Source organism: Lactuca sativa, chromosome 2 (assembly GCF_002870075.4).
Source record: "Lactuca sativa cultivar Salinas chromosome 2, Lsat_Salinas_v11, whole genome shotgun sequence".
Lineage (NCBI taxonomy): Eukaryota > Viridiplantae > Streptophyta > Magnoliopsida > Asterales > Asteraceae > Lactuca > Lactuca sativa.
In genome coordinates this window covers 120,677,182-120,691,601 of record NC_056624.2, presented here as the reverse complement: position 1 = coordinate 120,691,601, position 14,420 = coordinate 120,677,182, and positions in this window count along the sequence as shown.

Below are 14,420 nucleotides of genomic sequence, written 5' to 3'. Positions count from 1 at the left end.
AAAAGCAATTAGGATTCCATGCTAGTATTGTGTTTGATGATTTTATGAGGACCCAAATGTTTAGTTGAGCCAATGTACGTTATAGTGAATTTGTGGCCCCCTTTATTCTAGTGAAATCATGGGACAAAAACCCAACCTCGCTTAGTTTGAGGATCGCAATATGTTTAGCATCGTGTACTTGAAATGTATCCAGGAAACCTCAAGTAGTCATTGCACACGAGACTAATGCCTTTAACCAATAAAGGATGAAGTTAAATTCCCTTGCTTAAGCATATGTTTTTTCTAGGTTTTTAGTTTTGAGTGGAAAAAGTGCGTTGAAAAAAAAAGTTGAAATAAAAAGAGTGATGAAATGTTTGAATAAAGAATCTACAAAGCTATGAAGACAAATAAGAGTATCATGAAGAAAAGCTACAAAATATAAAAGATTCAATCAAAAGTTGTATTTGTCTTTTATTTGTAATTTTCTTTTCTAGGTTATTTTATCGTATGTATGCTTGGGGATTTAACCAAAAATGACTTGAGGTTAAGAAAGTTTTCTGAGGATGGATTCGGAGGGATGCATAAAATGAGCGTTGTTCAAAAGAAGTGGGCGAGTGTTTATGAGGATTGTAAGTATTTAGAATTGAGGGGGGTCCTTAGGAAAAATTTTAGACACAAATGCATGCGTTGCGGTCTTGGCTTAATGGCTGGGTTCAATTGGGATTGTCTTATGTGATATTAGCGTGCTAAAATTCGGTTTTGCTTGGGGGCAAACAAAAGTCAAGTATGGGGTATTTTGATATGGGCTTATTTAGTCATAGAAATCATTCATTATCTTATTAATTATTGTTGATATTATATCATTTAATGGACAAAAGGTACTTAATTAGCTTAATATTTCAATTTCAGCAATAAAAGACATGCTCGGGTGAAAAAGGAAGAGGATTTGAGTGATTGGAAGCTTGGAGATTGAAGACTGAAGAAAGAAGGATGTTGCTAGACAGTTTGACCCATCGTCAGTGTTTTGTCCATATCTCAAGAACCGTAACTCCGATTGACGAGATTCAAAATGTTCTGAAAACTAGATACAATTTCGGACGACTTTCGTGTTTTGCAAAAATGTTGATTCCAAAAGAAACTCAACGAGTTTTTAGCACAAACTCGACGAGTTTATTAGAATATTCTTGATTCGAAGATGCCTTGCCGTACACGCTGTATACGCGGATTATCGAAAAAACTCGACGAGTTTTTGGTGAAAACTCGTCGAGTTGACGCTGTTTTCAGAATTTATATATAGAAACTCTTCTCATTCGAACCCTAACTTTTTGTGGAGGCTAGCTGCGACTTTTGAAGACCAGAAGGGTTCTTGGAGCTGCTATTTTCGAGATTGCAACATAAGAGACAATTTAGAAGAGAATCAAAGGCAAATAATCATTCTTCTTTTCTTAATCTTTGTTTTGAACCATGTTTGAATCATTAGATTTTGATTTTAGGTTATTACTTGCTTTAGATATGAGCTAAAAGCTTTTTACTTCTGTTTGGATGAGATAATCTTATGAATATGGTTTGATTGAGTGGTTGAATTGATATTAATTTGGTTATTCATCTTGTTAAGCTTATTAAAGATCCTTATGTATTGATGATAAATGTTTTTAGTTAACAAATAAGTGATTGAGTTGCATGAATATCTTCTTGATTACTTGATTCATATAGTTTTATGAATATAAGATTGTATGCCTAGGAATAGTGAATATGAAACTAGGGTTAACTATAAAATATGTAAATCAATGTGTGATGAACAACCATACATGAATTGATTGAATTAAACCAATTTGATTAATTATTATTATAAGTCTTACTTGATACAAACTGAACACTAGGAAACTTGTTAATTTAATCACTTGATCACTGTTTGAATTAACTTGTCTACTAAAGGATTGGTAATAATGAACATGAACCCAATCACATTAGGAATCGATAACCATTGACATATTAATTCATTGCACCTGCCACGAAATCAACCATAGGAATAAGTGAATCGAATCTAAACAGAAGTCGCTTTTATCATTGAATCTAGTTGTCCTTTCTTGTTCTTCTTAGTTGTTAATTGTCTTTGTTTGAAAGTTAATTGATTGATTAAGTTTCTAGTCTTGCAAAACTAGAGAAACCCCCTTCTTTTATTAATTGTTTTTAATTAGGTAATACTAGTACTTAATTTGATTGTTACCGTTCCCTGTGTTCGATACCCTACTTGCTTAAACTAAACTACTATCGATAGGTAAATTGCCTGCGTGTGTTTGTTTACATTTGAGTTTGTTAGGATTAAAACTAGTTCGTTTTACGCACATCAATGGTCCTTTTGTGTTGCCTTCACCATAGCAACTTGTAAGATGAATTAAGGAGAGAAAGGATTAATTATGATTTATTAATATATTAATTATAAGAATAATATATTAAAGGAGAAATCATAATGTTTAATTAATATTAGTCAAGAATTAATTTTGTGGCTAAAAGAGATTAATTAAACTTAGAGGACTGGAATTGCAATTATAAGATAATTGCAATTGGGCTATGGATCACCTTGGAATATAGGTTGGACGAAATCTATGGGAAGCACATATGATTTTCGTCCAAGGCATGTTGCAGAAGGGGTCCATGGGCTGCTTAGGGTTTAAGCAGTCAAATTAGGGTTTCCTTGTTAGATAACCCTAATTGCCTACCTATTTAAAGTCCCCTTGAGACCCAAAAACATGGCTATCTTTTTGAGAGGGTTTCCAGCCGTTTTTGAGTGTCTTATCTCTTCTCATTCTTCATCCTCTTGTTCTTGGTGTTTTTAAGCCATTAGAGGAGTGACACTTGTGACTCTAAGATTTCTGAAGCCATTACAAGAAGGATTAGATTGTTATTGCTATATAACAATCAAAGGTTAGATCTAAACCCTATTTTATGTTAATATGATTAATTGTATGCTAGATCTAGGATTTATAGCTTTGGATATTCAATTGCATGTTCATTAGACAAACTAGATCCAAATACTATTAAGGTTTGCATGTACACCATAAGAATGATGTAGTGCTTAAAACCCATCAATTGTACCCTTGAAGAGAAATAGGATTGGGTCCCAAATCCTATCAACTATGCAACTCGACAAAGGTCTTCTTCCGAATCCTATCATTTATGAAACTCAACAAAGGTCTTAAGAAGAATGAGAAAAAAGTTTATGACAACCTTGAAGTAGGAAGTTGTTCCCTCGAACATGGATGTTCCGAAGGAGAATAAGAACATGACGTCACCAGAGCTGCATAAAAAGTCACATATTATATGAAAAGTGGAACATGTGACGGAGAAACTGGATAAGGCGAATAAGAAGAAAAACAAATTGATTTGTAAGGGAAAATTACAATCTCTCAACCGAGCAACATCTAAACGAGATGATCAGATCGATAAGGTTTCACGTCATAACATGTTAATGTTGCGGGAATTTTTTAAGGCTTGTAAAAGGGACAACCCACATGCTTACAAGTTTGACAAAGGGAGGCATAAGAATATATACAAGATAGTTCAACGGGGACAGGAAGAATATTATGGTGGAACAAAAGGCAACCAAGAATGTCGTTGTCAACTATGGAAAAAATATATGAAGCAACGACTGCAACAAATTAGGAAAAACAAAGCATGTGCAAGAGAAAAAGTTCAAAAGGAAGAAGTCAATATAAGAAATATCAAGCCTGATGGCTAAGTAGCAGACGAGTTCACAAAATGGCTAAGTACAGGAAAATATAAGAGTTTTCATTGTCAGCTTAACATGGTATGAAGAATAAGGGCTGGTGTTAAGGAGGAGTGTTGAAGTCACCACTAGCCCAATGGAGCTTAATATAGTTTAACCTATTATCAAAAAGATGTTATAATGTCCTAGAATGATCTACAAGATTCTAGAACATAGTGGAAGCCTATGGAATATTCTAGAACGTACAAGAAAACTCAAGTATATTATAGAATGACATGGAAGACCCTAAAATGTTATGGAACCTTCTAGAAGACAGTGGAAGACACAAGAACTTCCTAGACTTATCTATGAAATTATAGAACATTCTAGAAATATATATAAGCATGTAATAGATATAGATTACAGTAGAAGATTCTAAAATAGTCATGAATGTATGTATCTTGTAGGAAGATGTAGAAACTTCCTAAAGGGAGGTGGAAACACCTATAAATAGGTGTGGATCTCATTTTCTCAAAACAATCCCAACATCCAAACCATCCAAGAAACACCTCAAAGTAAGAAAAGTGTAGTAGTCTCTCAAAGTGTAAGTTCTTCTTAATTGGACTTAATAAAAGTATTATACTTTCTCACAAAAAGAGTCGTGTTCAACATGGTGGGTCATGGATGAATACATCATCCATGCAACCCGAAAAAGACTCCAAAACAACTTCGTGTTGTGTAGAATCTACTGCAAGAACGATGGAAGAATAAAGAACATCCAGATTGTTCAAGGACAACGAGAACCGAAAACCTTAATTCCGGCACCAAAAACCAACATCACCAATTCGAGACTTCTACTGATGAAAACCCTAACCCTAACCATAACCCTCATGTTGATACTTATATTCTTGGATCTGAAAACCTATGCCATCAATTCAATACTATAGTTGAAAACTCTAATACTCATTCTTCTGATATGGAATTCGATCGTTCTAATCTTGAATTCGATCCTTATGTTGAAAACCAAAACCCTAATGTTCAAGTTGGTCCTTATATTCCTGTATTTGAAAATCAGTTCCATCAATCGAGACTACTCCGCTAGAAAACCCTGATACTCAATTGGATTCTTCTGACATAGAATTAGATACTTCAAATCTTGAATGACAAGAACTAAGATCTTTAATTCCCACATCGGAAAACCAACATCACCAATTCCAGATGTCTTCTGTTGAAAACCCCAACCCCGACGGCAACCCTAATGTTCAAGTTGATGCTGCTATTCCTATATCTGAAAACCAATACCATCAATTCCAAACTACTGTGATTGAAAACCCTAATACTCAATTGGATTCTTCTAATATGGATTCCGATCCTTCTAATCCTAATTCAATGCTTCTTTTCTATTTGTGGATCAAGAATCTAATAACCAAAATTATCAATTCCATAGCCTTTTTGATGCCCAATTCATTACTTCTCCTAACCCTCACTTCTAAAATCTAATCCAATTCCCACAAGAATACATTCCAGAACAAGATAGTGATTCCAACTTCCTAAATGGCTAGTATATCGATTCCATTCCAAGCACAAATGGTGGTTTCAACTTCCCAAATTCGAATGGTGGTGACATTTAGACCTTTCCAAAAGTCAAATGTATTATTTTTGTTTCCCTACTACATCAAAATTGTAAGAAAACTTGGATTGCATTCTTTTGTGCATTGTATGGGTCTCTAATTTTTGAAGTTTTTAGCAACAATAATTGTGATCTTTGATGTTCTCTTGAAGTTTTTAGCAATATAATTGTGATGTTTGAGGTTTTGTTGAAATTTTTAGCAATAGTAACTGTGATGTTTGAGGTTCTGTTGAAGTTTTTAGCAATATAACTACGATATTTCAGGTTTTATTGAAGTTTTTTTAGCAAAGTTTTACTTCTTTCCACTATACGCATGACGATATGTGCCCTGTACATTGTTGTTAGTGCATACTTGGTGTATAATTTCAAGTATTACCCTTGAGTTGGTTTAGCCATATGATGATAAGTCAATGTTAACCGAAAGCAGATTATATGTAGCTGGAATTTTCTTCTGTGATTGTTGATGTTGACATCTTTTTCTGGATCTTATTTGTTTAGTTTGTTTGAAAATTGATGAAGTGTTCTAAGGGTATAGTGGAGCTGTTTAGATGCTTATGACCTACACTATAATCTACATTAAAGGTGACACTATATAATGTCTAGGGATGTGAATAAATTAGCAGGTAAGAAGACAAAACGGTTGCACGTGATAGATTTAAGAAGCACGCTTTCATGAAGTATATATAGCTTTTTTCTTAGATATTTGTCTTTTATTCAATCAATATAACCAATAATATATTTAGAACCTTGGATTAACAACTTTTACAGAAAACCTTATGTGTCCCTTTAACATGAAGATGGTCATGAAAACCAAAAATTTCATTAGTTGCATGAATAACTCAAAGTGATGTCATCATGACAATGGGTGGTTATCTTTTTTGTTACTTGTTAAGTATTGAGATAGCCAAATCTTTGAACATGCATCTTCTTCGTTAAACAAAGTATGTTCTTGACATTATATGAATGTTTGAAAGTAGTGTATTAAGATGTTGTTTTCTGTTTAACTTAATAAACTTAATAGGGACATGGCTTAATTCATGAGGTTTTATATCAATGTTTATTTCAACTTAACAAAGAAAGTTATTGAAATGAGAGTCTCCTCTTTAAGTCCTAACTTTTTATAATTGTAAGTCCTAACTTTTTACAATTTGTCCAACATTTATCCCCCCCCCCCTCCATTTCCACAAGTGTGCCATTAATTCTAAAAGTATATTTTATTTAAATATTTGATAATGTATAAATGTATATACATACATATGTGTATGATGACCTTGACATATTCAACAACAAATAATTTTAAGGTTATAAATTATTCACCAAGACAATGTACAAAAAACTAAATAAAATACAATAAATTTAAAGATAATATTTGTAATTATAAACCACAACTTGATGTTTTTTTAGTAAAGGGTCAATTAAAAATCAAAATGAAATGCTAGAAATGTTGGAAGATGACATGAATCTAACTTGAGGTTCTATTGGTATGTTTAATAGATCAATGAAACTTCAAATCAGATGCAAAAAAATCTTAAAGGATAACAATTTAGATAAAGTTAGCCTGGGATTTATTTAGAGGTTCTTTTGAAATCTTTAATAGATCGATAAACATACAAAGAAAATAGAAGAAATCTTTTATTTGAAGTTCTCCCCTCAAAAGAAAAAATAAGATCCAAGAAATCTTAGATATATCGAGCATAATCGTAATGGATTTAGCCGGAGGGTTTATAGTCTACTAGGTTACAACCTGTGGTAACCACGGAAAAAAGATTTATAAACTTTTGATAAATTAATAAGGTTTAAATTTTTTTTAGACTTTTGGATTGTTAATATATATATATATATATATATATATATATATATATATATATATATATATATATATATATATATATATATATATATATTATTGTGAAGAAATTTCATATAATTATGATTTGTAAAACATAATATATTTGAATAAAGAAATATATACTTCACAATATTACTTTCCTATTCCTAATGTCATTATTACTTTCCTATTGTACATACAAAATTCTCATAAAATGGTGCGAGATGTAACCCCTAATTTACATTATGATATGACCCATGGAATGATATGAGATTTTATATCTTTAAACTTATTTACTTTTAGTAGTTACATACAAGCGTTTGTAATAAAATAATTTTAAAAAGTTGGAAACCGAAAAAGAGTTAAATCAAATTATATTTGCAATCTTAGTCCCTCACTCTCACAATGCTATAATTGGTTAGTTTCAAAATAAAATAGTCAAACTGCAATACTTGGTTAGTTTCTAAAAAAGCGAAGTATGATGCTACAATTTGTTAGTTTTTCATAATAAAAAAACTCAAGGTCAATGATATAATATACAAACATAAAAGTATGTTGCTATTTGTTGCAAACATTTGAATATATAATTGACGTTTTTCTTGGTTGTACATGTAATAAAAAACCTTTAATTAAACATTCTAGTAACTTTATGAGATTGCAAGTGAGATGTATTTTTTTAATAACACATGTCATCTTGTAGTCATTTGATTGTCTCATGACTTTTTTTCATCAAAAGTTCGGTGTGTTCTTCATCGATTGCTTAAAGTTTCAATGTATGATTTCCCCTTAGTTGTTGGTTCAGCCAAGACATTGAAAAGTGTCTGGAGATTGAGTGAATTGAGCATAAACTCCATTTGTATATCGTTCAACCTAGAACGACCTAACCAGTTTATGAACTTTCAGAAAATAAATAAGAAATTCAATAGAGAATTAAACATTTTTACCTACCAATCCAAGTTAAGTAAAATATTAAAAGGTAACACATTTAACTTCAAAAAAAATCAAACATTGACATTTTCACGACATATTCACCCTTTGGACTTCTTAGAATTATAAAATGAGCAAAAGGATAATTTGGTAACAAAAATACTTTGACTAAACTTGTATACAACAATAACCAAACTTATAATTTGCTCTTGATTTCAACAAGATTTATAATATATATTAGTAATTAATAGAAAAAACTCACGATTCTTTTTAGTCAATGCCCTTGTAAATTTATGATTGCCAACTATCATTATTTAACTATATTTACCTAGACACCAAAGGGACTTCAACCATCTTCCCTCGTCATTGTCCCTTAATCAGGAAGTAAGTCTTATTCAATAGTTTCCATTAAGCATTTCAACCAGCAAAAAAAGCTAAGATTTTCACAATCTGAAATTATATTGCATTAAACAAATGTCAACATTCACTTCTTGGTCATTTCAACAAAAAAATACATACTTTGGAAGGGGAAGTAAAATGGCAAAATTACCCTTGTCTAAGAGACATTTTATCAAATGTTTTGAGAATTGTGTACCTGAATGTATGTCAACAGATGCAACATCACCATATCCTTTGTCAATGTTAAGTGTATTACCATCTAGATCTTTAGCGACTTTTTTAACCGATGTCTTGTGAAAATAAAATGCCATTACAGGTCTTCTCTGAGCAACCGTATCATACATGAAGTGAAAACCAACAGGATAGATATAATTCATATGAAGTTATACTTCATAAACCAAGCACATAAACATAAATTAAAAAAAAAAACATTTTTATTGGACTATTTTTTGTGTTTACCCGGAGAGAGACCATGCAATTGAGACGCAGGACGGGACATAAATGAATGAACTGAAAGGTTTTCTTAACCAGGTAGAAAAATAAAGCATCAAAGTATCTTTGAGACATTTAGTCGAACAGCTGAACGCTACCTTTCAAAAAAATTCTCTAATTTTTGAACTTTTTTAAAACCCATTCACAACCATATACATAGGTCAAATAAATACAATCGCACACACCCATAGTTACATATATTCATATACAAACACACTAAACACCATATACATACAGTCAAATACATAGACCTGAACACAATTCTTGAAAACTTTGATTATTGATTTTTAGAGCCTCGTTATGCAATTTGGTAGCTTGGACCTATAACTTAACAACTTTTTGGTATGAATAGACGATCAATATAACGATTAGGAAGAAACTTGAAACTACTCTAATCCTTTATTGGATTTAGGCGACTAGGTATTTTTTTAAAACCTAAGTTTACCTGAATGATTTTAGCATCATGTTGAAAAGGGCATTTTCGATTTGAATTGCACATGAGATGATGGTCCATGGAACCAAAAAGAGAGATGGATTGAAAAAGATTTGTAACAGATCACACATCAGAATAAAAAAGAAGATTAAAAATGTTAATGGCGTTTAATTACGGAAAAACAATTTTCATTTTCCGTTTTTTGTTTTCTCTTTTTGATTTTCGTTTTCCGTTTTCATTTTTCATTGAAAAATTTATAAAACACGTTTAGTTAAACTTATTCATTTTTCATTTTCAGTTTTAGAAAATTAGAAAATGTGTTTAGATGTGCATTTTCTATCGGTTTTCATTTTTAGAAAACGGTAGTGGTGGTAGGGTGTGGGTGGGGGCGGTGACGGTAGCGGGTCGGCGGTGGTGGTGATGACAGGCGATGGCGGCGGCAACGGCAATTGTGTCAGTTGAGGTGATGGCGGCGGCAGCGGTGGTGGTGGTGCTAGTGATGGGTTAGTGGTGGTGGTGGTGATGGTGATAGTAGGTCGGTGATTGTGGTGGTGATGTTGGGTGGGTGGGGGTGCGAGTGTGTGTTTATGTGTGAGTTTGTGTGTGTGTGGGTGTGTGTCTCTGAGGGTGGGGGTGAGGGTAGGTGTGGGTTTGCATGTGTGTGGGTGTGTGTGTCTGTGAGGGTGGGGGTGGGGATAGGTGTGGGTTTGTGTGTGTATGGGTGTGTGTTTGTGGGGGTGTAGGTGGGTATGTGTGTGAGTGTATTTGTGTGTGTGGGTGCGTTGGTGGGTATTTATGTGTGTGTATGTTTGTGGGTGGGTGTATGTGCGGGTATGTATGTGTGTGTGTTTGTGGGTGAGTGTGTGTGTGGGGGTGTGGGTATGTACGTGTGTGTGTTTGTGGGTTGGTGTGTGTGTGTGTGTGTGGGGGGGGGGGGTGGGGGGTGTTAAGGTGGGGTAGGTAGAGGTGGATGGGTGGAAGTGGGTGTGTGTTTATATTTTAGAAAAATGATGGAATTAGAAAATGTGGAAAACAATGATTATCAGTTTTCCAAAAATTTCCAACTTCTTTGTAATTTTAGAAAACGGAAAATTTTTATTTTCCGTGAAAAATTTAGAAAAACAGATGAACTAAACGCGTTTTCAAAATTCTCATTTTTCTTGGAATTTTTTTCCGGAAAACGGCTCATTTTTCCGCAACTAAACGCACCCTTAGGGTTTCCAATTAAATTACTTGTAGATCATCGCGCCAGTAAGGAATCACCGGCAACAACCTCACAACAATCTGCAAATTTCAAGAAAACTGATAACGATTGCAGGGATTTGTATTTCACTAAAGGAAATTTCGAGAGAAGAAAGAAGAGTAAATAGGTAATCAACATCCAAAAATTCTAGGTGATTTGTTGATTTTTAGGAATAGAGTGTGTTGACTTCTTGGGATACATTTATGGGTGATTTGTTGATTTTTAGGAATGGAGTGTGCTGATTTCTTGGGATACATTTACGATACCATAAAAAGATGATGTTAAATATTGAGTTGTTATAATATAATGAGATGGTTATAATGATAATGAGGTGATTATAGAAGATAATAAAAGAGGGGGAAAAAGGTATTTAACTTAGGATGAAATTAGAGGTTTTGAAGGGACACGTGGCAGAGTAGTTTCGTTTATTAGATAGGGAGATTCAAGAGATAAACAAAAATCCAAAATGATATTGTGGGGGGAATTTGGGGTTGGTTATTTAGAGTTGTAGAGTACAAGTTTGTTATGCATTACTGCTTTTTAAAGGGCGGTTAATCGCTTAGATGACCAAATGAATAGGACATTGAATGGTAGAGTCATTAATACTTTAGAAGAAAAATTAAAAGCATTAATTTTCTTTTTTGCCATATTTTTTACATTTTTGTATTAAATTAACTTTATTCCAATATATTTTATAAATATATAGTTAACTAGTTGCTTGCACAAGCCTATTTACTGAATTTTGATGATTATATTGATAAAAGGTAGATATCGTTGCATTTGTTGATATAAAAATATAGAAAGTTAATACTGTTGTACATACAAATTTTGCATCGTGTATTTACGAAAATGTAAAAGGTTGTAAATGGCAAACAAAACAATTCATGCTTTAAAAGAAATTTGAAGGCCTACAATAGCAAACGAAACTATGAGTGTTCACGGGGCAGTTCAGATCGGATAGTAATAAAATTGTGAACCGTGACAGTGGGACGGGTATCTTGCATGCACTAACCGAAACCGAACTGAATTGCTAAAAAAACCGAACCAAACCGTATTAAGACGGGTAACCATGGTTCGGTTCACGGGTATCCGTTAACTATAAAAAATAAGAATCGATCAAAATTACAAACTTTATTTCGGTGATTTCTTTCTGTAACTCAAATACTTACGAAAATCCAAGAAAAATCAACTATTGCCGATAAAAACATACATATTATGAATCTGATAAGATATACCTTTTATGAATATAAACACATATAAATAAAACATACATCTAACCTAATAAAAAAAAATCAATTTTGCCAAATGTCATGTTCTCATTAAATTTGACACATGCCATTTTCTAAGAGTTTTTGAATTATTTCTTTTCCACTTGTTATTTTCTTAAATTTTTCATTTTTCTTAAATTTAAAATCCATATTTTAATGAGATTTATATATGTAAAGTATATTATTCTATTAAATTTCATAATAAATGCTCTACAACATTTATTATTTACTTTATTTATTATATTCCTTGTATTTATGTAAAATTATTACTTTAAAAAATATGTAATGCATAATTTTATATTAAATTTTTTTATAAACCCGTGTAATATACAGGTCTCACACCTAGTTTGATAAATAAGATAAAGTTAAAAATCATACGTTAAACAAAACATCTTAATGTGAACGACATTATACTATATATTAGATATATATCAAGAGGAAAGTTATTAGCAATACCATATTTTATGCGGTTTACATATATGCCACACAAGTTTTCCATTGATAATTTAGGTACAAGAAGCTTGGAATAGTATAGTTTTTTGTTTCGCACTTTCGCCCCAATAATTTTCTATTTTAAAATTTGGCCACAATACTTTTCTATCTCATATTTTGCACAAGACTTTCGTATATTAGTATTTTCCACCATCTACTTTGTACAACGACACTTTCCATCCCTTTACTTTTTAAAACTTAAATTAAGAGAACAACATTTTCCATCATTTTACCTTTCGTATTGTCCCCATAATTTATAGATGAGGTCCATATGCATTTTTTTATAGAAACATTCCATATATTTAAAAAAATTACAAAAATAGTTCATACCTAATAGAAAATTATAAAAATAGGTTGTACCTATACAAAATCGGCTATGAGAACCATAAAAGTATGTTTACATATATTTACTTAAACTTTTGAAACCATTCATTCTTTTTTTACTTGAAATTACTTAATACTCCTTTAATTACACATGCTTAGGTATGTATATGTATAGGTTTTAATTTAGTGAACCAATCAACTTCTTTGATTTTTTTTAAAGATGCATCTTGATATCTACATTGTTTTATGCATGTTTGCTATAATATACATTTATTTAATTTAAAAAAAATATATTTTAAGTATTAAGTAAAATATGATTATTAAGTATTATTTTGAAGTCAAAGGTTTAAGTCCTGACGTGGACATAAGTGAAATACGATTCATGTTATAATAATAATTATAATTTGGTAATTAGGTTAAATAAATATCAAATCTAAAGTATATTTATATATAAACTAAATTTCAATATTAAAATAATATCTTTAATTCTACTTATAAAATTATGTTTTTTTTTTTTATTCTTTTTTTATATTTTTTATTTTTTTAAAAACTTTTAACATATTATACTTAATTTATTAGTTTTAATATATTGTTGGATGTAAACCATTATCATTTTAAAGCTATAATTTTTGAACAATTTGTATAAAATACTTAAATTATTAATTAAAATATAACATTATAGGCTCAACTTAAATATAAATTTTATTTAACTTAAACAACCCAAAGATTATTTTATAAATAGTTAAAAATGATAAATTGTAGTGTCTTTCTAATAATGATTGTAAGTTGGTTTATAAGGTTAAATAAATATCAAACCTAAAGTGTAATCATAAATAGACTAAATTTCAATTTTAAAATAATATATTTACTATTATTTATAAAGTTATTTCTTTAAATTGTAATATATTTTACTTAATTTATTAGATTTAAAATGTTGTTGCATGTAAACCATTATCAGTTTAAAGTTACAATTTTTGAAAAGTTTTGACAAAATACTTAAATTGTTAATTTAAATATAACATTACAGTGTCAACTTAAATATAAATTTAAGTTCCACTAAAAAAGCCAAATAATATTTTGTAAATAGTTAAAAGTGATAAATTATAGTGATAAATGCAAAAAACTAAATTGTAATATCAGCTTAACTAAAATATTTCCTAAATATATTTATATAATCGTTAAAAAATTTCAAATAAGTAGCTTAAAATAACTTATAATAACAATAGTTAAAAATAACTCTATATAAATGATTATATTGTTACATTTAAAATCAAAAAATAATGTTTGATGTTTTAAATAATTATAATGATAGAAATTAAAACATTAAGCAAATATATTTTAAAAAATTAGTTAAAAATAACAACTATAAATAATATTAAACCATATATAATATTTAATTTTATTGATGTGTAACTCGCGAGTAGAAGTCATTCAAACGATTGAGATTATGACGTTATAATAGATTTATATATTATCATATAATTCAAAATAGTCAATATATTATATCAAATTAATATACGAATTATTATATCAAATTTAACAACAACGTTAGTGTTATATTTTAAAAAATATATATTTGTAAAGACTTCAACTATATAGGTGTTTCTGCGCATTACAATGTCAACTCAAATATAAATTTCAGTTTCATTTAAAAAAACTAAAGAATATTTTGTAAATAGTTAAAAGTGATAAATTGTAG